Below are 26,220 nucleotides of genomic sequence, written 5' to 3'. Positions count from 1 at the left end.
GTTATATTGTAGATGGGAGTCGTGAGTCTTTTGTTCTGTCTGGACAAATATTGAATTATAGGAAATAGTTTGCTTTAAATCCACGGCACATAAAAATTATCTTTAGAAACTAGGAAACATTTGGTTTTCCTCATCACACAGTTCATGCAATTTCCCTTTCTCACAACAGCTCATCCAAATGACAGATGAGAACACTTGGGAAATATTCTTGTTTTCCTTACATAATCTCCCATCCTTTCATTGTTTGAAAACATTTAACTTTTGTTTTGTTTTGTTTTGTTTTGTTTTGTTTTGTTTTGTTTTGAGACAGGGGCCTCACTATGTAGACCAGGCTGGTCTGGAACTTAGATCCTCCTGGTCTGCCTCCTAAGTGCTGGGATTAAAAGTGTGCACCACACCTGATGAGAACAATTTTCCCTGAGACAACTGGAGAAGTTATCGCCATAAAACAAATTTAAGATGCATTTTTCTCAAGTCTTGAACTTGCCTGATGTTTTCCTAAGAAGAAGTCCTCTTTCCGTTATTCCCTATTAAGAACTTTAAGTTTGATAAGTAGCATTTTGAGAAAGACACATGAGATCAAACACAGTTCTCCATGTGTATCCCCAGGCAAGGCCCAAACGACAAACTCATTAATGGGAATCACTGCTGAGACAGATGCCTGTCCAAGTTACATTTTTTGTTGCTTTGATAAAAGACCCAGGCAAACTGGGCGTGTTGGCACATACCTTTAATCCCAGCACTTGGGAGACAGAGGTAGGCGGATCTCTGTGAGTTCGAGTTCAGCCTGGTCTACAGAGAGAGTTCAAGGACAGCCAGGGCTGTTACACAGAGAAACCCTGTCTCAAAAAAAAATCAAAAAGACCCTGGCAAAAAGAAAGTAGGAGGAGGTTTATTTCAGCTTTAAAGCCAGGTCACTGTCCACCAATGTGGGGAAGTCAGGCAGAAACTACAAATAGTTAATCATCACATCCAGTTAAGAGCAAGAGCTGACAGGCTAGTGTTTTAAACCCAACACCCTGGAGGCAGAGGCAGGTGGATCTCAGCCAGGGCTACACAGTGAGACCCCATGTCAGAGAGAGAGAGATAGATAGATAGAGAGAGAGAGAGAGAGAGAGAGAGAGAGAGAGAGAGAGAGAGAGAGGAATGAACGTATGCATGCTCAATTGCTTGTGTTCAGTTTTGCTCTTTTACAGCTCAGGAACTCTGCCTAGGGAATGTTACCACTCCCAGTGGGCTGGGTCTTCTCACAAGACAATCCCCCACAGACATGCACACAGTCTCTCTTTAAGACTCCCCAGGTGAGTCTAGGTGGTGTCAACTAAAATTAACCATCACAAGATCCATTTGCATAATAATGAGAAAGTTGTTTTGTGGTTAGAAAGCAGTAAGTCTGCTTGAAGTGGCTGGCAAGGTTGTTGGGTTTTTCTTTGTTTGTTTGTTTGTTTTGTTTTGTTTTCGAGATAGGGTTTCTCTGTGTAGCTTTGGAGCCTGTCCGGGAACTCACTTTGTAGCCCAGGCTGGCCTCGAACTCACAAAGATTCACCTGGCTCTGCCTCCCAAGTGCTGGGATTAAAGGTGTGCGCCACCACCGCCCGGCCGTGGCAAGGTTTTGTGATGGACCATTCACCATTCCTCTGGCTTGGTTCCAATACACCCCCCACCCTGTTGATTCCTTAACTGTGGTCCCTTTTGCTATAGTACAGATACGGTCCGAGTATGTTCTAGAGGCTTGCTACCCAGTGTAGCCCTGTTAAGTGGCTGGAACGTTGGAGAAGTAGAGTTTGAGGTAGTTAGGTCACAGGGGTTACGCCTCAGGAAGTGATTCAGACGCGTTTCCTTGAGTGATTTGGTTCTCGTGGAAAACAGGCTGTTTGAGAGCAAGACCATCCTATGTACTTGACCCCCTTCTGGACGTAGCCAGCTGCCTTTGCTTCTCAACCACACACACTGCAAGGTAGGTGGGGGTTCTTTGCAAAGAAGTCAGCTCTGTGATGCTCTAGCCACTGGAATTATGAATCCAGTAATCACCTTTATCACTACCCCCGGTACTTTTTAGAAAGAGAACAGGTTTACTAAGTACACTCAGGGGCACTAACTAGGTTAGGTAGTAACTGGAGTACTGCTGGAAGTTTTGTTATAGTCACAGCAAACAGACTAATACAGGACTGAAGTCTCAGGACTCTGCAACCCCAACTTTTTTCAAAAGTTCCCAATTCTTCACACCCCTGGCTATTATTAGACACACCATGTATTGCTTCGATGGGTCCCCCACAGTCACACACAGCTGAGCTACAGAGCTAAGTCATTCAGGTGGGAGTCAGGGCAGTGGGAAGCTCTTGGGAGGAACAAGAAGCAGCCCTCAAGGGAGACATTTGGGGTCCACAACCTGCTGGAGGATACAGCAGTGTGGGAAACTATTACAGCTTTACTAGGTAACATTCAACAATAAACTCTAAAAGCCTCCAGACCAGCCTGGATGCAGTGAGATGGGATTGCAGGAAGCCAAGAGAGCAGACCGGAAGCTCCTGGGTAAAGAAAGAGGAACCAGGCAGGGGAGAGCCTGGGCTAAAAGGATGGCATTGAGAGGCTCCATGTTCTCGACTGTCGGAGCACTAAGACCAGAAGGGGAAAGGCAGCAGGCAGACTTCTAATCCTTCAGTATCAATCAGACAAAATGTGCCGGGATGGGGAGTACAGCTCCTGGGTAGAGCGTGTGTTTCCATGTGCCAGGCTCATCATTCATCGTCCCCCGTCCCCGTCCCCCACCCCGTCCCCGTCCCCCACCCCGCCCCCGCCATCACGATGATACAAGGTGACAGAGGGCTGAGTTAGGATTTGAGAGCTCAGCTTCGGAAGCTAATCCTCACATACAGAGAATGTTTTCAGCTCCTCAAGACACTGACAACCAATTTCGGAAGGGGAAAACAAACAAACACACAAAACTGTTAGCCAGGGGTAGGCTGGTTTAAATGAGAAATGCCTACCACAGGCTCATGGATTTGGACATTTGGTGCCCAGTTGGTGGTGATGTTTGGGGAGGTTATGGGAAAGTACAGCCTTGCTAGAGGATGTGTATCACTCAGGGTGGCCTTTGAGAGCTTGCCGCCTCTCTCTCTCTCTCTCTCTCTCTCTCTCTCTCTCTCTCTCTCTCTCTCTCTCTCTGCTGTTTGTGGTAGGAGATGCGATCTCTCAGCTGCCTGCTGCCATGTCTACTCTGACATTATGGACTCTCCCTCCGGAACTGTAAGCCCAAATAAACTCTTCCTTAAATTGCCTTCGGTCGTGGGATTTTATCACAGCAACAAATGGCCTGCTTACAAGTGGGAGCGTAGGCCCAGCAGGATGGCTCAGCGGGTAAGGGTGCCTGCTGCCCAGCCTAGTGATGGCTGTTTAACCCGAACGGTAGAAGGAGAGAAGTGACGCCCACAAGTTATCCTCTGACCTCCGTGTGTATCCCATGACACAAGGGTGCTGTGTGCACATGCCCAGGCACTTCCCCTAACAGTGCCCATATAAATACATGTAATTAAAAATATTGGTAACATAGGGGAATGGAGAGATAACTCAATTATTACATAACTCAATGCTAGTGCATATTGCTCTTTCAGAGGACCCCAGTTCAGTTCCCAGCACCGAAGACAGGCAGCTCACAATCTCCTATAACTCCAGCTTCAAGGAGAACTGACGTCTTTGGCCTCCATGGGCATCTGAATTCATGTGCACATACCTACATAGTCACACACATGCATATAACTTAAAACTTAAGTGTTTTTTTTTATTTTGGTTTTTTGAGGCAGGGGTTTTTTGTGTAGCCTTGGCTGTCCTAGAACTAGCTCTGTAGACCAGGCTGACCTCGAACTCACAGAGCTCCAGCTACCCCTGCTTCCCAGGTACTGGGATTAAAAGAGTGTTCCACCACTGCTCAGCTAAAAATAATGTTTAAATAGGAACATATAAAGCACGAGGATTTTCTTATTTCTTTTGGACAGGGTCTCATATCCCTCAGGCTGGCCTTGAACTTGTTATATAGGTGAAGATAACCTTGAACTCCTGTCTTTACTTCCCAAGTGCTGGGATAATAGGTGTGCAACACCATGCCCAGATTAAACCAGTTTACTAAGAACAAAGTGGGCCATAAATGTGACTCGCAGCATGAAATTACTGACTTACATATGGAATTCTATACATACATTCTATGACCTAAAGAAATGCTGAAACCAAACCAATGCTAGGGCATCATCCTTCACCTGTCAAAGCAAACAGAACTCATGTGATGTCGGAGTAAATGCTGAACGCTCACTCACGCGTCAAAACAAAAAAACAGCCCAGCTTGTTAAGACACGCTCTGCAGTAACCTTCACCCAGCCTGTGGAGGGGCACACACGAGTTCGGCCACACACCCTAGGGAGTGGCCCAATGGAGGACTCAGCCTACATCCTCACTTCTCCAGCGTAAGCCCTTTCCACTATGCGGTGAGGCCAGTAGCTTAGGCTAAGGAAACCCCAGGGGGAAGGAGCCCAGACGAAGCCACTTCCTACAGAATGGCAAGCCGCTGCCAGTGTGCTCACTAGCAAATAACTTTACTCTCGTGTGTTTGTCAGATTGCACAGAAATATAAGAAATGAGTATTCTAGAAAGGAAAGCAAATTGAGACTCTTCCAAGCTAATGACAACCCAGAGAAATTTCATACGCTTACCGATTGATTGCCAGAATGGGCGGGAGCCGGTGATTATCTTATAAAGAAAGCGTGGCTGTTACCATATTTTTGGCAGCGTTCTACTAAAGATGGGATGGTGCAGAGATTAGCATGGCCCCCATGCAGGGATGATACCCAAATCTGCAAAGTGTTCCACATTTTTAGATATAGTCTGTGCTGAGAGAGAGACTGGAAGCTGAAGGGATTCAGCTTATTCCGCGGCCTAAACTGTTCCTGGTTTAAGGAGTCAGTCTGGAAGAAATTTACCATATGAAGACTATGCAATGACAGAGTGATCCTGCCAGGCAGGAACTAGGCCCACAGAAGCACACACCTGCAGAAGTGTAATGAGAATATTGTATGTAACTTGCATTTTGTATATAAAAGCTGTATTCATATTGCCTGGGGAGAGTGTTCATTTTGGCATTTGTAATAACAAAACCATGGCATTGCCCTACATAGCAATCAGTATATATGTACACACACACACACACACACACACACACACACACACACACACACGTATACACACACACGTATACACACACACACACACACACAAAGGGTATTTATGTCGCTAAACAGATGGCCATTACACTTTGAGCTAGATGTTTGTGTGTAAGTGAATACGAATACTCTCTCTTTCTCTCCCTCTCTCTCTCATTCTGAGCCACAGGGAGTCCAAGACACACTAATAAGTGAAAAATGAAGGCTAAGAAATATAATAAGTAAAGATCTGGTATGTAAAATGTTGAAAATTCAAGAGCTAATATGTGAATATATTGAAAACCTCAACCTGGCATTGAGGTACATGCCTGTAATTCTAGCACTTGGGAAATACAGACAGACAGACAGACAGACAGATTCTCAAGGCCAGCCTTAGCTACACAGCCAGTTTAGGGCTACTGTGGGCCGCATAAGATCCGGTCTCAGAGAGAGCTGAGCTGGGTATGGTGGTACACACTCAGGAGGCAGATCTCTGTGAATTTGAGTAGCCTGGGCAACAGAGAGAGATGCTGTCTCACAGAAAGAAAAAGAGAGGGATGAGAGAAGCAGGGAAGAGAAGGGGAAGGGAGGGACAGAGGGGAGGAAGGAGGGAGGGGGGAGGGAGGGCCAAAGGAAAAATAATATCAAGTGGCCATGGAGACCTATATCCTGACAATGCATTATTTTGTAATTTTTTAAAAAGGGGTCGAACACTTGCCTAACATACCTAAGGCTCCGTACATACAAAATAAAATTCATTTTTGGTTTACAATGTACTTTCACTTATTTTATTGTCTCTCTTCTGTTCCACTACCCAGAATTCACTTTCCCCTTAGGTCAGAGAGTTGTGGGCAAATCAACTGACCCCAAATTAGTCACCAAAAGGAACACCAAGGCCTATCACAGACAGAGAACCGAGCCTTGGATCAGTGACACTTGTCCAGATTCTTCAGGATCAGAAAACACACGAGACACATTCCTTCTCTGCCCCTTTAAAAAGATGACGTCTTTGCTAAGACAATAGCTGAGAATATACTCTAAAACATGTCAACACGGAATGCCGCATGACAGGAGGGTCGGGGTGGGACTTGGGAAGCCATTGAGGCAGCCTGGGAGGGATGCTGTTTGTGTACAAGTCTACAGCTAATTACTGAAATTTTTATTCAAGAAATGTTAGAGGGCTGGAGAGGTGGCTCAGCGGTTAAGAGCACTGCTTGTTCTTCCTAAAGGTCCTGAGTTCAATTCCCAGCAACCACATGGTGGCTCACAACCATCTGTAATGAGATCTGGTGCCCTCTTCTGGTCTGCAGGGATACATGCAGACAGAACACTGTATACATAATAAACCTTGAAAAAAAAATCGCCTTTAAAAAAAAAAGAAATGTTAGAAAGGGATAAGGTCCATGTTTTGTTGTTTACTTTTGAGACAGGATCTTATGTAGCCCAGGCTGGCCCAGAATTCATCATGTAGCTGAGGTTGACCTTGAACTTCTGATTCTGCCCCTCTGTCTCCCGTACAGATGTGGAATCACCACACTGAGTTTGTGGGATACTGAGGATCAGAGTCAAGCTTTCATGCATGCTAGGCAAGCGCTCTATCCATGCACCTCCAAGATGAGGTACATTGTGACAAAGAATACTTTTGCTTTGATTTTTTTTGAAGCAGGGTCCCGCCCTGTACTCAGGCTAGCCTAGAACTCACTAGGTCACACAGACTGGCCTAAAACCAAGATCCCGCTGCCTCTGCCTCTGAGTGCTGGGATTCCAGGCCACGCGCTGACATGCCTTGCTTGAAAGACAGTTTGAGCTGGTTATTCTCATCTCTGTCACCAGCCACTTCCTCCTGGTAACTGCAGTGCCATTGCTGCAGGGAGCCTTCCAGAAGCCCCTCCGCTCCCATTTAATGACACGGTGACTCCCTGGCAACACTAAACTGCTCTTGGCTTCTCCTTCACAGTAAGTCGACACACAGTTACCACAGACGCAAGCAAGGAGCTCCAACAGAGTGTGAAATAAAGCCATGAAATTCTCAAGTACTCTTTCGTGATGTATTTTCCTCTCTGAAGACCTTAAAACACCAAAGAGAAGAAGGGTAAATTCTATTATCTCCCTTCTACAGTAGAGAAAGATCTTCTTCCTTCTAGGATGAAAGCAGGCACTCACGCTCACACACATACACACACACACACACACACACGCACACGCACACGCACACGCACGCACGCACGCACGCACGCACGCGCCGGAATGGTAAGTATGAATATAATATAATACTAAAATTATTTTTTGTTGTTTAAGATCACCTGCAATTCCAGCCTTCAGAGGCTGAGGCAGGAAGATCACAGGTTCCAGTTGAGAACGGGCTACATCGTAAGACTTTAGCTCACTAAACAACAAGCTAGGCCCATGTTAATTTCAACATTTGAAAGGTGGAAGGTGAAGGGTCAAGTTCAGTTGAGTGTGAGGGTAGCCCGCGAGAAGGGTTCATGCAGTCCAGGGCTCTTCACTCTCCTGAGCCTCCTTCTTTCTTCTGCTAAGTGCTGGGATTCTAATCAATGCTGTGCCTTGCCCGGGCTTTCTAGCAAATGAAAAGCATACACATTGCTTACTAAAGCGGTCCAGCCTAAGCCGCATTTGTAAGTGGCAGCCTCATCCATCAACTTCTCCACTTCTCTCTTTGTTGTGTCTGGAGGCCAGTAGTAAAGGACCGATCTTAATTATGTTATTTAGCACACACACACACACACACACACACACACACACACACACACACACACACACTCACGCCTGCATGTGCCATGGCAAGGTCAGAGAACAACAATTTGCAAGAACTAGCTCTCTCCTTCCACACTGTGGGGTTTGCGTACTGAACTCAGGTCTGTGTCAGGCTTGGCAACTGGCACCTGGTCTAATTGAGTTATCTCCAGGCCCAAGACCCATCTACCTTTAGACCGATGCAGAAGTAATTACCCCTAGAGCAGTGGTTCCTAATACGGCAACCCTTTAATACAGTTTCTCATAGTGTGGTGACCCTGAACCATAAAAGCATTTATTGCTACTTCATAACTGTAATTTTGCTACTGTTATGAATTGTAATGTAAATATCTGTGTTTTCTGATGGTCTTAGGTGACCCCTGTTGAGAACCACTGCACTAGAAACAGAAGGAGCCACTGTATTTTGTGGCTTCCCCCCTCCCCCTCCAACAAGACAGGGTTTCATTGTGTAGCCATGGGAGTCCTGCAACTAGCTCTGTAGACCAGGCTGGCCTTGAACTCAGAGATCACCTGCTTCTGCCTAAGTGCTGGGAATAAAGGCGTGTGCTACCACTGCCCGGCCTGCGACTTCTTCCTAGGCTTGTTTGTTTCCTTTCAATGACTGAGAGCAAATAAGATTTAAGTTGCTTCAAGAATCCCACCCTCCAGACAGCCAAGCAAAGCTCAGGTCTTCCCATATCACTGCACAAAGGGGAATCTTAAAAGACTTTCTGATTAAATAGATAAATCAATACAAGGAGAAAAGACATCCATGAGCTACCTTCATCTTTCATAAAAGCATGTGATTGTACTGTGACAATCAGCGGCTTCCTAGGGGAACGACAGGAAGTAAGTACACAGTCAGAGCCTGACTTTTCCAGTGTACACTTGAGCGACCCTGAGTTCCGGGGGCTTCTCTTTTGTGCTGAGCTGGGCAGGCTCTGCCCACCAGGAGATCTCACCACGCTCCAGTCACCGAGAGAAGCGTCCAGAATGAAGGGAATTGCATCCCTCCAGAGCGGGAATCACCACCTCCCTTTCACTGGGGGCGGCTGGTTTACCAGAGGGTTTAATAAGCCATGCTTCCTTGGTTCCATGACAGCTCTAAGCAAAACTGAGCAGTCACTCAAATGCAAGTGACAATGTCTTAATCACTCTCAAGTATAAGGCAAACTCTTGGAGAATGAATTGTAAAATTTTAGCACATCCCTGGCTCCAACAAAACATCTGCTACAAGGCCGGGCGGTGGTGGCCCACACGCTTTTAACCCCAGCACTGGGGAGGCAGAGGTGGGTGGATCTCTGAGTTCAAAGCCAGGCAAGGCCAGCCTGGTCTACAGAGCTACTCTACTCTGTGAGTTCGAGGCCAGCCTGGTCTGCCAATTGAGTTCCAGGATAGGTTCCAAAGCTACACAGAGAAACCCTGTCTCAAAACAAAACAAAACAAAAACAAAAACAAATTGCAACAACAATTATCAGCACCAGCACCGTGAGTTATAGAATCCCCACACGGGCTGCGGAGATGACTCATGAGTTATGTCCTTGCTATGTAATCATGAAGACCCGAGTTCGAATCTCCAGCACTCACAGCAAAGCTGAGCACAGTGATTCGTGTCTGTAACTTCACCACTGGAAGAGACTGATGGAGACAGGAGGATCCCTAGGCATTGCTGCTCAGCCAGTGCAGCTCATCTGTGAGCTCTGGATTCAGCAAGAAAATTTATTTTAAAAAAAAAAGTGAAGGGACCAGCAACATGGCTTAGCGGGTAAAGGTACTTGCTGTCAAGACTGACAGCCAGAGTTTGACCCTAAATCCACAGGGTAGAGAGACCCAGCTCCCGCACCCCCACTACATATGCGCATACACAGACATCACCCTGTCACACACAAAAGCTAATTCCTGTAGTTTTAGCATCACATTCAACTTTCATAAAGGTTTTTTTTTTTTTTTTACAATCTATGTGTGTGTGTGTGTGTGTGTGTGTGTGTGTTTAGGTCTCTACAGAGGCTAAAAGACAGCATCAGATCCTGGGAAGCTGGGATTACAGGTGGTTGTGAGCCACCAGAAAGGCTGGTTGTTGAGAATGTACCCCAGGCCCTCTAAAAGAGCAGCAAGTGCTCTTAAAAAAGATATCAAGAACATGGAAAGATCTGTAAAAGTAACATTTATTGTTCTGCATTAAAAAAATATACTTCAAGTTCTCTACGCTCAACACTATCAAAACCATGTTTACACGTGAAATTTCACTTTGGCCAATTTATTAATCAAGAACTATTAGACCTAGGCAAACAAATGCTTAGTGGTAGCACCAATTAATAATTATGCTCACTCTGGTGTTTACTTACCAGCTTCTTTCTTCAGACACAAATGCTAACCAATTAAAACCAGTCAAAATGAGCAGATAATAACAAATAATTTTCCAGGATAACAAGGTACTCTATTGATGTGATCTATACAAAGCCATTAAAACTAGCCTTTCTGCATCCCACACTGGGGAGGAACACACACAACCTGAAGTCGTCCATCTTCAGAAAGAAATGATGCACATGCAGGTGGTCCCAGTCCGGAACAGATGGCGGGAAAATAAACCCAGAAAACCTTCTGCCTCGCTGCCAGCATGCCGCAGAATAAGATTTCTTGGGTTTAATGCTCAAGTTCCTAACTCAATATAGTATGTATAAAATATTCTGATTCTTAAAAAAATTTTAATCTGTGGGTGGGGTAGGTGCATGTGAAAGCCTGAGGACAACTTGAAGAACTGGGATTGGTACTCTTCTTCCACCGTGCAGGTTCCAGGAAAGGATGAGGCTGTAAGGCTTGGTGGCAAAGCACAGAAACCTCTCACCAGTCCCCAGATGATTTTGTTGTGGTCGCTGCTTTTGTTTGTTTGTTGACAGGGTTTCTCTGTGCAGCCCTGGCTGTCCTGGAACCTACCACTCTGTAGACCAGGCTGCCTTCGAACTCACAGAGATCTACCTGTCCACTGAGTGCTGGGATTACAGGTGTGTGCTACCACTGCCCAAGGTGGTATGAAACACAGTTAAAGAATCAGAAGGTCTCTGTAGTGGATGATATTCAATCAAGGTTAAATTTTCTGGTACTCAGAACCAAAATGTGGCTAAGCAGAATGGAGCAGGGTAACCATGGACTGTCCAAGCAGGAGGTGCCCTGATATCTAAACTCAAGCTGCCGGAGCTCACCACCACCAAAGGTAGAAAAGCCCCAGGTAGGTGTGGTGGATCCCTGGAATCCAGGGTGCACTCAAAAGGCAGAGATGGGGTCTCTGGGTTAAACTGTTTAGGTAGTTGAACAAAATTGGAGAGTTGGATTTTAGTGAGACCTGCCTCTTAAATAAAGTGAAGAATGACAAAATAAGACATTAGATAACCTCTGTCTTCCTTCATATGTATGCATACATGTGCACCTGCATACATGAAAACACACATGCCATACAGACACAGACAGACAAACAGACAGACACACACACAAAAAAAGAAAAAGGAAGGAAAAGAGAGAAAGAGAAAGAGGGAAGGAGGAAGGAAAAGAGAGAGGGAAGGAGGGAGGGAGGAAGAAAGGAAGGAAGGAAGGAAGGAAGGAAGGAAGGAAGGAAGGAAGGAAGGAAGGAAGGAAGGAGAGCTGGGGAGATCCAGAGCATAAGGCAACATGCCCAGCACTGGGGAATTAGGGACCAGAGGATCCTGGGGTTTGTGCACCAGCCAATCAGGCCAATCAGTGAGCTCTAAGTTCAGTGAGAGTCTGTGTACAAAATCAAGGTGACAAGCTGGTGACATGGCTTAGAAGTTAAGAGCTTGTGCGACTCTTGCAGATGACCCAACTTCAGTTCCCAGCCCCATGTCAGGCAACTTACTATGACCTGTCATGTCATCTCCCAGGGAATCCATCCCTCCAGCCTCCAAGAGCACCAGTGCTCACATGCACACACTCACACACAAGTACACATAATCCAAACATTAAAAACTATTTTTTAAAAAGGTGGTGATTGGGAACTACCTCAAGACCCAGCCATCCCACTCTTGGGCATATACCCAAGGAATGCTGATTCATACCATAAAGATACATGCTCAGCTATGTTCATAACAGCACTATTTGTAATAGCCAGAACCTGGAAACAACCTAGATGCCTGTCAATGGAAGAATGGATGAAAAAAAATGTGGTACATATACACAATGGAGTACTACTCAGCAGAGAAAAACAATGAAAGCATGAAATTTGCAGGCAAATGGATGGAACTAGAAAAAATCATCCTGAGTGAGGTAACCCAAACCCAGAAAGACAGTCATGGTATGTACTCACTCATAAGTGGATTCTAGATATAAAATAAAGAACAATCAGACCACAACCCATAGAACCACGGAGGCTATATATATAGCATGGAGGTCCCTAGGACGACTGTGGCTTATAAGCAATTTCGGCTTTACTCAGTTATTGAAAAAAGAAAAAAAAAGGTGGTGATCGGGGCTGGAGAGATGGCTCAGAGGTTAAGAGCACTGACTGCTCTTCCAGGGGTCCTGAGTTCCATTCCCAGCAACCACATGGTGGCTCACAACCATCTGTAATGAGATCTGGTGCCCTCTTCTGGCCTGCAGATATGCAGACAGAACACTGTATACATAAGAAATAAATAAATAAATCTTTAAAAAAAAAAGGTGGTGATCGACTGAATCACATACTCCACATTGACCTCTGGCCTCAAGGTGAATGTGCATCCCCCCCACAATACAGATACCACACACACATGCACATACATGAACACACATACCAAGAGTAAAGAAAGAGCAAAAATGGAGCTGGTATGATGGGACATGCCTGTAATCCCAGCACCAAAAAGGTTAAAGAGAATTGTGGCAAATTCAAGGCCAGCCAGGGCTAAAAGGCTGGACCCTGTCACTATAGATATACACATATATCTTTGTTGTGTGTATACATATAGATGTGTGTGTGTGTATATATGCCATGGATTATGCTCATTGTTAATAATAAAGCTGATTGGCCAATGGTTGGGCAGGAAGAGACTGAACATGAGAGCCAGACTAGGAGAATTCTGGGAAGAGGAAGGGCAGAGTCAAGAGAGCTGCCAGCCAGCCGCTGAGAAAGCAAGGCATATAAAAAATGAGGTTACAAGCCACAAACCATGTGGCTAAACATAGATAAGGAATATGGATTGATTTAAATGTAAGTACTAGCTAGCAATAAGCCTGAGCCATCAGCCAAGCATTTATAATTAATATAAGCCTCTGAGTGGTTATTTGGGAACTGGCAGGTGAGAAAGAACCATCTGGTTACATAACATAGGTATGTTTATGTCTATCATCTATCTATCTATCTATCTATCTATCTATCTATCTATCTATCTATCACAAAATGCTGACAACTAACTCACTGTACTAGGCAAGAAGGAACTCATAGAAAACCTCACCTCCACCTCATTGACCCTCCCTCCTCAACCATGAATACAATTCTCTGCAGAGCAACATTCCAATCTAGAAACGGTTCTCATCTAAATACCAAGTGAAGGATAAGATTGTGGCTCAGTGGTAGAGATTTATGAGGAAATAAAAAATAAAGTCAGGACCATAAGACCAGGAAAGCACATGTCTTATTGCCAATGGTGTGTAATGATCATATAGATTCAGCCCGGCATTGGTTGGACACACACTGATTTCAGACATCATCTTTAGCTAGACCTAGTAGGGTACACTCATCATCCCAGTAGCTGGGAAGATGAGGGAGGAGACTGATTGCAAGCTGGAGGTCATGCTGAAATGACGTAGCCCAGCACTGTCTCAAAGAGACAAAACGTGAAGACACACAGCTGGTCGGATGATGGTAAAGGTGTTTGCTGCCAAGTCGGCCAGTGGAGTGCAAAGACACACACACACACACACACACACACACACACACACACACACACACACTCGTAAATGGCTAGGAGGAATAGGACTGCAAAGCCTGCCCAGTTGGGAGTGCTTGCCTAACATGAACGAAGCCCTTTTGGTCCCCTGCACTGCATACAAGTGTAATCCCAGAACTTGGGAGATGGAAACAGGAGGACCAGAAGTTCAAGTTCATCTTCCGTCCTCCACAAAGCAAATGTAAGGCCAACCTGGGCTAAAATGAGACCCCAAAGGAATAACTTTCTTCAAAGTTGGGGTTGTTATAATCCCCCCCCCCCCGGCCCCCCAGTACAGTTATTTTCTTCTCTAGTAATCAAACTATAAAGCTTTCGGTGATCAGACTGGAGGCCAAAATAAATCAGGGTCCTTCTCAAGCTCTGAAATAAACCAGCTGGTCCGCTCACAGCTAAGGAACCGAAGGCTTTGGATATCGTCCTCCGTCATGACCATAAAAAGCAACAAGCGGTTGACATTTCCCCCCTACTTGGGTTTGCCAGCGGAGGAATTTGCAACTCCATTCAAGCAGGCTGACTGACCTTCCCTTGCTCTCCCTTCAAGTTCACACACGGGCACAAAACCTCTAGCATTCCCTGCAGGAGCGGGGAGGGGTTGGGGGAAACATAGTAATTTACAGCTTCTTAAGTCTACAGTAGTCCAATTGTCTCAGGCCCGCGCAAACACGGTCAGGGGAGAGCGCGAAGGCTTAATGCAGCCTGAGCCAGGACCATCGGCTCCGCTTGAAATTAAGTCTATAAACAGTCATTATTGCAGTCTGCAAAAGTCAAGGGAAATCCGAAGCAAGTTATCCGGATTCTTTGAACAATGAGGTCAAACCTAAAGGGTACTGGACCCCGAATTTTCTAAATCATGCCTTTGGTTGCCTCGGTGTTCTGCTCAATCTCCTGCGAGGGGCCCCTCCCTGTCCACTATCTCCACATCTGGATGCAGTTAAATAAGGAGATAAGAAAAAAAGGGCTGGGCAGGGTGCTCCGGCCCTATAAACTCAGCCCTGGGGAGGCTGAAGCGGGAGGATCAAGAACTAATTACTCCTCCTACCCAGCAGGGAAAGCCTGTCTCAAAACAAGAATAAGGTCTACGCTTGATCCCCCAGCACCACAAACACTTAATTCATTAATGATAAGATAAAATCATGGTGGAGGGGTAAGGGGCTAAAGGCGATTGCCACGCACGCTCGGCAGCATGAGTTCAAGCCTCAGAACCCACTAAAGGGCAACAGGAGAGAAGAGACTGTTACGAGGAAGCCTGGGAGGAAAGGCTAACCAAGGCGTCTATTAACGTATCAAAGCAAATGCTGGCTAGCTCTCCCGGCATGCCTTGGTACCCGGGGCTCCTCCCAGCACTTCTTACCCCACCCCCTGCCCTAGACCTCGACCTCCCAGGGGCTGAGTTTCCACTTCCGTTCCTCCGCTTCTCCTTCCTGCATAAGGTAAGCCATTTTGCATCTATGGTCTCTTGGTCTCCTGGTCCCCTCTTCTTTCTCCCTGTCTCTCCCCCCCCACACACACACACTCATGGCCCAGTTCACTCTGAAACATTCCATATACTTCTGTCTTCTCCCAATACCCACAATAAACCTCCTCAACCATACCCTGGCGCAGTCATGTCCTCCTTTTTTTCATTCAGACCCCACAAAGCTGCGCTCTGACTCCCATACCGACCGTGGCACTAGGCATCCCCCACTCACACACATCACGTAGATGCACCACATAATTTTGCTTGTTTCTTTGTTTGTTTTAGAGACAGGGTCTCACTGTGTAGCCCGGGCTGGCGTTGGAGGCCAACTCAAAGATCCTCCCACCTCTGCATCTGAGTTTAAAGGTGTACCCCACAATGCCTGGCAATAAATAAAAATTTTTAAAGTAGTAATATATGGGGGAGGGAGGGGAGTCCCACAAGGCAGCCCATGTTGGCCTTGAACTTTCAATTCGGTCCTCCTGCCCCAGCTTCCTTGGTGTTCGAATACACCACCCCACAAGACCTAAAGAAAACTTTACAGGAAGTGAAACCTGTCCTCCCGTTCTCCACTCCACAAAGAGGAAATTTTCCTAACTTTTCAAAATTCTTTCAGTTCCAGATCCAGAACCCACAGCCTAGAGCGGAGCATGGTGGGAGAGCCTGTAATCCCAGCAACGGGAAAGCTGAGGCAATAAGACTGTGCATACTGAGCCCAGTGCGAGCTACCCAGGGAGACCTCGTCTCCCAAATTAAACAATTTTATTATATTTGTGTGTGTGCATGCACACGCCTCGGAATTCCTTTAGAGGTCAGAGGATAAACTGTAGGAGGGACACGCCTTTAATCCCAGCACGTGGGAGGCAGAGCCAGGCGGATCTCTGTGAGTTCGAGGCCAGCCTGGGCTACCAAGTGAGCTCCAGGAAAAGTGAAAAACTACACAGAGAAACCCTGTCTGGAAAAAACAAAAATACAAACAAACAAACAAAAAAAAAAACTGTAGGAGGGAGCCGGTTCTCTCCTCCCACCATGTGGGTCCTTCAGGATGAACCCAGGTCATGAGGCATGGTGGCCAGTGCTTTTGAATATTAAGTTCTATAATTAAAAGAAAGAAAACTGAGTGTTAACCCAATTTTTTTTTTTTAACGACACGGTTTCATGTAGCCCAGGCTGGCCTAGAAACTGCAGATGTAACTGAGGATGACCTTGAATTTATAATTCTGCTGTAGCTCTTAGCACGATTATTACAGGTGTGTGCTACCACACTTGGCGTTAAGGATTGAACCCAGGGCCTCACGCATATTAGGTGAGTACTCTACCCACTCTTGTCCCTAACCCAACTGTTCCTGGACTACTGCTCACTCAAGGTTCCTACAGCCTGGCTCCTTCTGACCTTTTGACCAAGCTGTGTGTCTCTAAAGGATGAGACACATTCTTCCAGGATGCACCACTGAGTCCACTTCCTGCGGGCCACTGCCTCTGGCCCCCTTGTATGACCCCTCTCACTTGCTGCGTCCTGTCATGTTGGACCTTTGGTTCGTAGCACGAATGTACAATTCTGGGCGAAGTGCAGGTTCCCTGAGCTCCAGCCCTTCATAGACTGTGGGGACCACAGACCTCTGTAATTCTGCTGGGACTCAACTAGAGTCCCCATCAGTACCCAGCACCCCCAGTTCTGTTTGTTTGATTTCAGAAAGGGTCTCCTGTAGCCCAGGACAGCTTCTTACTCTAGACAGAATTTCTGTTCCTTCTGCTTTCACCCCCAGGTGCTGAGACAACAGGCCCATGCGACAGATGGAACCCAGGGCCATGTGTGATGTGTAAATACTGTACTAACTGAGCTATATCCCCAACAGCCCAAATTCCCTATTCTTTAAAAGCACTGACTCTCCTTTTCTTGCTAAGTGTACCGAACCCCTCTTCATCCCCACTCCTCTCCTCTTGCCTATTACGTTTATTACTTTATTTTAATGTGTGTGTACTTTATTTTAATATGTATACACTCATCTAACCCATGTGCATGGGTGCCCAAAGAGGCCAGAAGAAGATCCCCCGGAGCTGGAGTTATAGGCAATCCCGAGCGAAGTGGGTACTGGGAACCAAACCCAGGTCCTCTGGAAGAGCAGGAAGTGCTCTTAAGCACAGCACACTCTCTCCAACCTCTGCCTATCAGTCTTTAAATAAAATCTATTTCAGGATCATGCAGTGACCCAAAAAGGAAAAAAAAAAAAGTAAAGTACCAATCCCACATGATTTTTCTTGGAGATGCAAACTTGAACAATGAATCTGGAACTTTGAATCCAGATCTCCAGAGGCCGGGAAGTCTGCTCTGCTGCCTAAATTTGCTTAAGACTAAAGCATTCTGGGAAAGGAATCAGCTGGGTTCCAGGGCTCAGAGAAAAGTGCCTGAGAAAACTTTCTCTGGCCAATGTAACACTTTAAACCATGACCTACTTCCCTGAATACTGAAGCATTCTTTACATTCCTCCATGTCTTGAGGGACATGAAATCTGTCACTGTTACAGTCTAGATACTACTGTTGGGTCTCAGTCACCACAAAATCTCTACCTAGAGCAACAACTAAAAAAATAACATATATAAGTGTTCAAAACACCTCAGTTAGTACTAAAAGAATTACTAGCTTTCATGTGGATCAAAGCGAACAAGTTTAGCTTATTGTAACAAACCAAAAGATTTAGATTACCAAATTTCTTATGAGTAAATTTTAGCCCTTGAGGAGGTTTTTCAATAAAGGGTGTGTGTGTGTGTGTGTGTGTGTGTGTGTGTGTGTGTGTGTGTGTGTGTGTGTAAATCGATCAACCTGGGTTTTATTCCCATTACAGTCTAGTATTTTTTGCCTTAATTTTCTACACCAGCTTGTACCAAGACTGGGAGAAATTGTAATAATAAGAAAGAATTTAACAAAAATTTCGAACATTCCCTGCTGCTTGAGTGACTTCTTTTCTACAAAACACAGAAGAGAGATTACAAATCTCCATTTGAATATCCCCAGTTACAACACAGTGAAGTTCAGCTCTAAATACTGACTTTCTTTTTCTTTTTTTTTTTTTTTTGGTTTTTCGAGACAGGGTTTTCCTGTGTAGCTTTGCGCTTTTCCTGGAACTCGCTTTGGAGACCAGGCTGGCCTCGAACTCACAGAGATCCGCCTGCCTCTGCCTCCCGAGTGCTGGGATTAAAGGCATGCGCCACCACCGCCCGGCAATACTGGCTTTCTTGTACGTGTTATTTCTGAAGCAATTAAAAAATTCATCGTGCGCCGGGCGGTGGTGGCGCACGCCTTTAATCCCAGCACTCGGGAGGCAGAGCCAGGCGGATCGCTGTGAGTTCGAGGCCAGCCTGGGCTACCAAGTGAGCTCCAGAAAGGCACAAAACTACGCAGAGAAACCCTGTCTCGAAAAAACCAAAAAAAAAAAAAAAAAAAATTCATCGTGCGCCGGGCGGTGGTGGCGCACACCTTTAATCCCAGCACTCGGGAGGCAGAGCCAGGCGGATCTCTGTGAGTTCGAGGCCAGCCTGGGCTACCAAGTGAGTTCCAGGAAAGGCGCAAAGCTACACAGAGAAACCCTGTCTCGAAAAACCAAAAAAAAAAATTCATCGTAAGAGATGGCTCAGTAGTTAAGAACAGGACTTCTCTTCCATAGTACTTGGGGATTCAAGTCCCAGCGCCCACATGGTGGCTCACAACTGTCTGTAACTACAGCTCCAGGGGACCCAACATCCTTACACAGGCAAAACACAAGCACATACAAATAAAAAAATAATAATAAATATTTTTTTTAAAATTCATCATAGAAAGTGGATGATTATAATCCGACATGATGCAGCTCACCGGCACTTCCCATCTCTTGGTAGACAGAGGCAGGAGTTCAAGGCCTGCCTGGGCTATAAAGTGAGACTTTGCTTCAAAAATGGAAACAAACAAGAAGTGGCCAGTTCTTAGTGATCTAGAGACCACCTTCTCCCATGTCCCCTGTCATTACAGGGCAGTGTCTAACCGGTTATAAATTCAGGGCAAGGATAGCAGCACTGAACTTTCTGTGGAACTTAGTGCTCACACCCCCACCCCACCCCACCTCCACGCCCTGTGGACAGTCATTCCAAACAACCGAAGTTTCTAAACAGGCAAGCTTCAAACAAGTCTGTTAGGACTGAGTATACATGATCACTAAGAACCAAACACATGACACCCAGCAATCATTACAGTGAAGGATAATGGTACAAACCTGTAAGCCCTGTCCGCAATCAGGAAGCTGAGGCAGGAGGATTGAGAGTCTATCTAAAAAATTAATTAAGGCAGAATAGTGGCACAGGCCTTTAATCTCAGCACTTGGGAGGCAGATTTCTGTGAGTTCAAGGTCAGCCTGGTCTACATAGTGAGTTTCGGGACAGCCAGGGCTATATAGTTGAGGCCCTGTCTCAAAAATAATAGCAACAACAATAATAAAAATGAATAAATTGTAAAAATAAAAAGTTAAGAACTACAAAACAAACAACACTCCTGCTTGTTTATTGCATGACAACATGTACTTATGAAGAAAACTACCAAGACACAATGAAGCATCTGAACTTGTTTGTGTGCATGCGTGTGTGCGTGTGCGTGTGCGTGTGTGTGTGTGTGTGTGTGTGTGTGTGTGTGTGTGTGTGTGTGTTTGAGACAGGTTTGCTGTGTAACAGTCCTAGCTGCCTTGGAACTCACTCTGTAGACCAGGCTGGCCTCGAACTCAGTGATCTGCCTGCCTCTGCCTTCCCAGTGTTGGGATTAAAGGTGTATGCCACCACGCCCAGCTCTATTGCTCTCTTTTTTTTAGCCAGGCTCCAAAGCTACGCAGAGAAACACTGTCTTGAAAAAAATAAATTTTATTACATGCATTATCATGTGTGTGTGTGTGTGTGTGTGTGTGTGTGTGTGTACACATCCATGGCATGGTTGGCATGGTGCACATGTGGAGGTCAAAGTACAAAGGAAGGAATCAGTTCTCTCCTTCTGCCACGAGGGTTTGGGAGATCAAACTCAGGCCAGGCTTGGCAGCAAGTGCCTTAAAACATCAAGCAATCTTTCTGCCCCCAACTTTTATTTATTATTGTTATTATTTGTTTGTTGAGACAGGGGTCTCTCTGTGGAGCCCCACCTAGTCTGGAACTGGCTTTGTAGACCAGGCTAGCTTCAAATTCACAGAGACCTCAGTTTCTACTGGGATTAAAGGCATGTGCTACTATGCCCGAACCTAATTTTTCAAGTCAGAGTCTTTCATGAAACCTGGAACTCACCCTCACAAGCTTGGCTGGACAGGGTAGGCAGCAAGCCCTAGGGACAGGTGTGTGTCATAATGTGTGGCTCAAAACACACTTTAAATAAGGATTACCAATATCAAGGAGTGTCCGGCCAGTATGAAGTCACACACCTCTAATCCTAATTCTTGAAAGGCTTAATCAAGAGGACTGTCATGTGTTAAGGCCAACCTGGGCTACATAGTAAGTTTCAAGACAGCTTGGATGGACTACAGAATGAAACTATGCTTAAAATAAGAATGACAAGCCGGGCGGTGGTGGTGCACACCTTTAGTCCCAGCACTCAGGAGGCAGAGGTAGGTGGATCTCTGTGAGTTCAAGGCCAGCCTGGGCTACAGAGCAAGATCCAGGACAGGCTCCAAAACTACACAGAGAAACCCTGTCTGGAAAAAAAAAAAATGACAAGCTGCAAGATAGCTTCGAGGGCAAAGCACTTTCCAATCAATCAAGGCTGAGTTAGGTCCTGTAACCCTCCAACACTCCCTGTGAGATGGGAGGCGCAGAAGGAGAGGAGCATCGCCTGGAGGTTCCATGACCAGCTGGCCTGGAGTGCACAGCATAACAGAAACAAAACAGACTTTCTCAAACAAGGTGGAAAGAGAGAACCAACTCCTGGAGGTTGTCCTCTGGTCATACACAAGCCATAGCACCCACAAACTGCCCCCTCCCCCACTCCGCCCCAACAACAGCAATAATAATAATAAACAGGACATTTTAAAAAGAGCGGTGAATTAACTGACAGCGGTCGCAACAAGAACCCAGAGCCTGCACCGATCCACTCAATGAGACAAACCACACTCTCAAACACACAGACTAAGAGAGCAAACCAACCGCCCCGTCCTCGGCACAAACCAAAAAGCCGACACTGCACATGGGAGTTACCCAGAAGAGACACCCTCTTTGAAAGCAAAGATGAGCTGTCCCGAAGATACCTCCTCTTCTACCTGCACACAGAGAGGGTGCAGTCGGCCCTCCGGGACGACCTCCATTTCCTGATGGAGAAGATTCGATAAGGTAAGTGGTGTTCTGGCGGCCGGCCAACTTGCTGCCTTCAGTTTTATGTTTTATTTCCGTACATATTTCCTCCCCTCTATATTGCGGGCCACCACTCAGGTTCCACGCCATTTTCCCCTCCTATTGATGACCTTCGTGCCCCACCACGCCCGGTCTGTGCTCTCATGAAAACCACCATTGGAGATGTGTAGCTGAGTGCAGCTTCATCTTGTGATGCATCGGCCATTACCTAGTTTGCTGAAGCCTCCAACTGCTTATTTGTATGTTCGTAATAGGCACTGGCTACAGAGCCTCAGCTGGCCTCCAACTCAAATCCTCCTGCCTCAGCCTCTTGAGGGTACACCCTCCTGTAAATCCTTCTTTTGAGCCCCAAATTATGACTGTCAAGTGATGATGCCCTAGCTTCATTTCTGTTGGTGTCATAAAATGCCATGATGTAAAGGGATTGAGCAGAGAACGGATCGTTCGATCTCAGTCCTAGGTTACAGCCCATCCACTGATCTAGATAATCTCTCCTTGACACCCTTTCCAGGTGATTTTAGGTTGTATCAAGTTAACAAGTAGGGCTGGAAGAGATGGCTCAGAGGTCAAGAAAGAGCACTGGGGGTTCTCCAAGAGGTCCTGAGTTCAATTCCCAGCAACCACACGGCGGCTCGCAACCATCTATAATGAGATGTGGTGCCCCCTTCTGGCCTGCAGGTGTATGTGCAGGTAGAACACTGTGTACATAATAAATTATGTAAATCTACATGCGGACCAAGATGCTTGGGAGGCTGGGCCAGAAGCGTCACTTGAACACGGGGGAGTTCCAGAGCCAGGCTGGAAAACACAGGGAACATTCTGTTTTATTTTGAGACAAAGGTTCACCTAACTCGGTTTGTAACCTCAGTTCCTTGTTTCTCTCCTTTGCCAGCCTTGTCCAGTGCTGGGATTACAGGCAAGTGCCAGAACAGGGATTGTGATTTCTTTTTTGGGGGGTGGTGGTGGTGGTGCTTTTTGTTGTTTTAGCTTTTAGGCACTAATGGCGAAGGGTATATATATGATGTGTTTGTGTTAAGTCTGGGCACACACGTACCATGGCGTATGTATGGAGGTCAGAGAACAAAGCTTAGCTCTCTATTCTCTCCTTCTGTCGTGGGTTCAAGTCATTCAGCTTGTGTGGCAAGTGCCTTTACCTGCTGGACCACTTGCTGGTCCCCTCAGTGGTTCCTGCCTGCTCTGTGCCAATCCTGTGTCCTGCGCTCAGATTTCAGTGACCTCTGAGCTAACAGCATCCTTAGAAAATGTTCCCTGGTAGTCTCCCTCGGCAGCCCCACTTCACGCTGTCTCCTAGATGGTTCTTCCGTTTTGTCATCCACCCGGGGGATCTTCTGCGCCTGCACTTTGCTCAGTATCAGACGCTTTCTGTTCAATTGAAAGCTCTCCACTGTCCGGAAAGTTCTTAGGTCACCAGCTGACACGTGACTTATCCCTTTTCTGTTAACCCCTTATAAACACCCATCTCCTTAACATGCCTTCTGGTCTCCTCATTAATGGCCTTTGATGTGTCTAGAAAACTTTTCTGCACGGACATGGACCAATGGATGGCAGTTCTATCCTCTTTCACATTTAACCTAAACCTGTCCCTAATACTGCATCTCAGGAGGTCTTTCAGCCCCACCCTGATGCTTTAAAGGCAATGCTGTGTGCTTCCTCTTCACTCAATCACAGCATCTAAACGGGTGCCTTTTGAACACTACGTGCTTCAGAACTATCTGCTAGGCTGGGCAGTGGTGGCGCACACCTCTGATCCCAGCACTCAGGAGGAAGAGGCAGGCGGATCTCTGTTTTCAATACTGGAGTGGAGATCCAACCCAGGGCCTGGTACACAGCTAGGAAGACACTGTTGCTAGGCTTTATCCCCAAGCTCAGAAAATATGGACATGATTTCCTTTTCCCTTAGAAACAGGGTCTCTCTGTGTAGCCCAGAGTAGCCTCAATCTGTGTCCTTCGGCATCAGCCTCCCAAAGCACTAAGCCTACAGGTGTGTGCAATCATGTCTGGATCATAGTTGGCTAGCTTTGATGTATAATGTTATCACATGCTAAGAAGACAAATGAAGTTTAGAAAATAATGCCCACTTTCTGATTTTTTTTATACTCAAGTAGGCATGAACTCACCACTCATCTCAGCCTTGAGATGCAAGGAAAATACGTGAGATACAAAAAAAAATTTTTTTCAGTTTTTTTATCACAGCGTTTCTCTGTGTACCAGCCCAGGCTTTCCTAGAACTTGCTCTGTAGACCAAGCTGGCCTCAAACTCACAAGGATCTGCCTGCCTCTGCCTCTGGAGTACTGGGATTAAAGGTGTGCTCCACCCTAGAAAAAATGTTTTAAACCATACTATTGGTGTTATAACTGACCAGATGTTTTTAATTTAGTGTACACATACAGGGAAGTTGTCTCAATTTTTTTTTTAATTGAAACAGACATACCCACAGGTAGAAAAAGACTCAACAAGAGAGACTGTATGTCCCGTGGCCCTAGAGTAATAGCAAATATGTATGGACAATAAAATCAGTTTCTCCTCTTAGGCTAGAATTCAGCTTTTCTGGTGGATTAAGATCTAAATGGGATGGGAGCTGTAACTCAAGGGAAGAGCCCACAAGAGGCCCTGGGCTCAATGGACTCAATCTGCAGCAGCACATACCTATAATTCCAGGTCTTGGGAGGCTGAGGCACGTTCAAGGCCAGCCAGGGCTACACAGCAAAGCTCTGTCTCAAAACAAACTAGAATAAGTAAGCAAATAACCCCCTGGGTCCTTGCGCGTGGTAGGCAAGTTTCCTCTACTCCCAACCTCCCGACAGACAAGTTTGTATGCACCAGCACCTGACAAGGCTTGTGTGCACCAGCCTCCACCCGACACGGCTCAGGCAGACGAGCCTCCGCCCACAGCACACTCCGTAGCAGGATAATTTCCTTTATTTTCTTCTCTAGATACGTGAGAAGGAATAAATCTGACACCTTTCTCTCCACCCACACAAGCTCCAACCTTAATGAATTGGAGTTGTCACCTAAGCCTTGAACACCAGGGAGAGGAGAGGCTCCTGGGCCAGCTCCTCTCGGCTGTATATTTCCATGGCCCCCTGCATACCATAAGGCCACCGTTCCCACACTGAGCAATCAGAGTGCAAGATGGCCTTTCATGAATCCAGGTCCTGGTACTGGGATGCTAGGCTATGGTGAGACTCAATCTCAAATACACACATACACACCCACACCCACACACCCACACCCACACACCCACACTCACACACATATCTCTCTCTCTCTCTCTCTCTCTCTCTCTCTCTCTCTCTCTCTCTCTCTCTCACACACACATACACACACACACACACACTTTCACACACGCACACACACATACTCTTACACTCACATCCCCACACACACATACTCACACTCAAGTGCACACAACCACACTCACGAATACACACACATTCTCTCACACACATCTCCACACACTCACTCTTACACTCACACACATACATCCCCACCCACACACATACTCACACTCTCAAGTGCACCCAACCATGCACTCACAAGTACATGTACACACACACACACACACATACACACGAGCACACATACGAGCACTCTCACACACACACACCCCAGGATGGTAACGCACACCTACCAACCCTGCACTGGGAGGTAGAGAAAGTAGACTCAGGAGTCCACAGGCAGACCAGGATGCACAGTGATTTCAAGGGTGACAATCTGGCCTTTGAGATAAGTTCCTATCTCTAAAATAAAAGAAAAATAAAAGCACTAATGAATACAAAGCAAGAGCAATCAGGAGTCCAGATCCTTACCTCCTCTAGCAGGTTCTCAGCAGCAGGAAAAAGGCAGGATCCAAACAGTGAGTCAAATAATTGCAATCCCATGTTTTTCAAATAAGGCCAGGGGCGGGAAGGGCAGCTCAGCACTTAATAGCTGCTCTTCCACAGGACCCGGGTTCAGTTCCCAACACCCCCATGGTGGCTCACAACCATCTGTAACGCCAGCTCTACAGGATCTAATGCCCTCTTCTGGCCTCCATGGGCACCAGGTACTCATGTGGTCCACATACCATACTTTCGGCAAACGTACTTATGAAATAAAAATGAATCCCTTTTTTGCAGTTTTTTTTCTTTTTTAAGAAAAATAATTCCCCCTCCCCCCCAGTTTTTTGACACAAGGTTTCTATGTACCATCCCAGGCTGTCCTGGATCTCCCTCTAGATAGACCAGGCTGGCCTTGAATTCACAGAGATCCGCCTGCCTCTGCCTCCTGAGTGCTGGGATTAAGGAGGTGCACCACTACCACCCAGCAGGTTTCTTTTTTTAAAACTAATGTTATAGTATTTCTGCCAGCAAGATTAGTCAATGGATAAAGAAAGGCACCTGCTACTAAACCTGATGACCTGAGTTCACACTCTGTGACGTGGGAGAAATTGAGAACTGACCCAGGCTTCCACACTCTCATCATTGTCCTGTATGCACATGGGCACACACAGACACTCAATACATTATCCCTCTCCTAGCTCTG

At 46.1% G+C, this 26,220-nt stretch overlaps 1 protein-coding gene, 1 long non-coding RNA gene and 1 other non-coding gene across 4 annotated transcripts in view; 1 reads left to right on the top strand and 2 right to left on the bottom strand.

Annotated features, from left to right (window-relative positions):
• Positions 1-26,220, bottom strand: part of LOC143268912 (uncharacterized) — a 184,297-nt gene that overhangs the window by 103,878 nt on the left and 54,199 nt on the right. The gene's annotated exons all lie outside the window — the stretch shown is intronic.
• Akap12 (A-kinase anchoring protein 12) overlaps positions 1-26,220 on the bottom strand; it is a 96,954-nt gene that overhangs the window by 62,520 nt on the left and 8,214 nt on the right. The window lies entirely within an intron of this gene.
• On the top strand, positions 4,757-4,863 carry LOC121823321 (U6 spliceosomal RNA). The gene has a single exon (XR_006064731.1). It is a non-coding gene; the product is annotated as a U6 spliceosomal RNA (small nuclear RNA).

This window comes from Peromyscus maniculatus, chromosome 16 (assembly GCF_049852395.1).
Source record: "Peromyscus maniculatus bairdii isolate BWxNUB_F1_BW_parent chromosome 16, HU_Pman_BW_mat_3.1, whole genome shotgun sequence".
Taxonomy (NCBI): domain Eukaryota; kingdom Metazoa; phylum Chordata; class Mammalia; order Rodentia; family Cricetidae; genus Peromyscus; species Peromyscus maniculatus.
The sequence above is the reverse complement of the archived record's forward strand: the minus strand, read 5'-3'. Positions and strand labels throughout refer to the sequence as shown.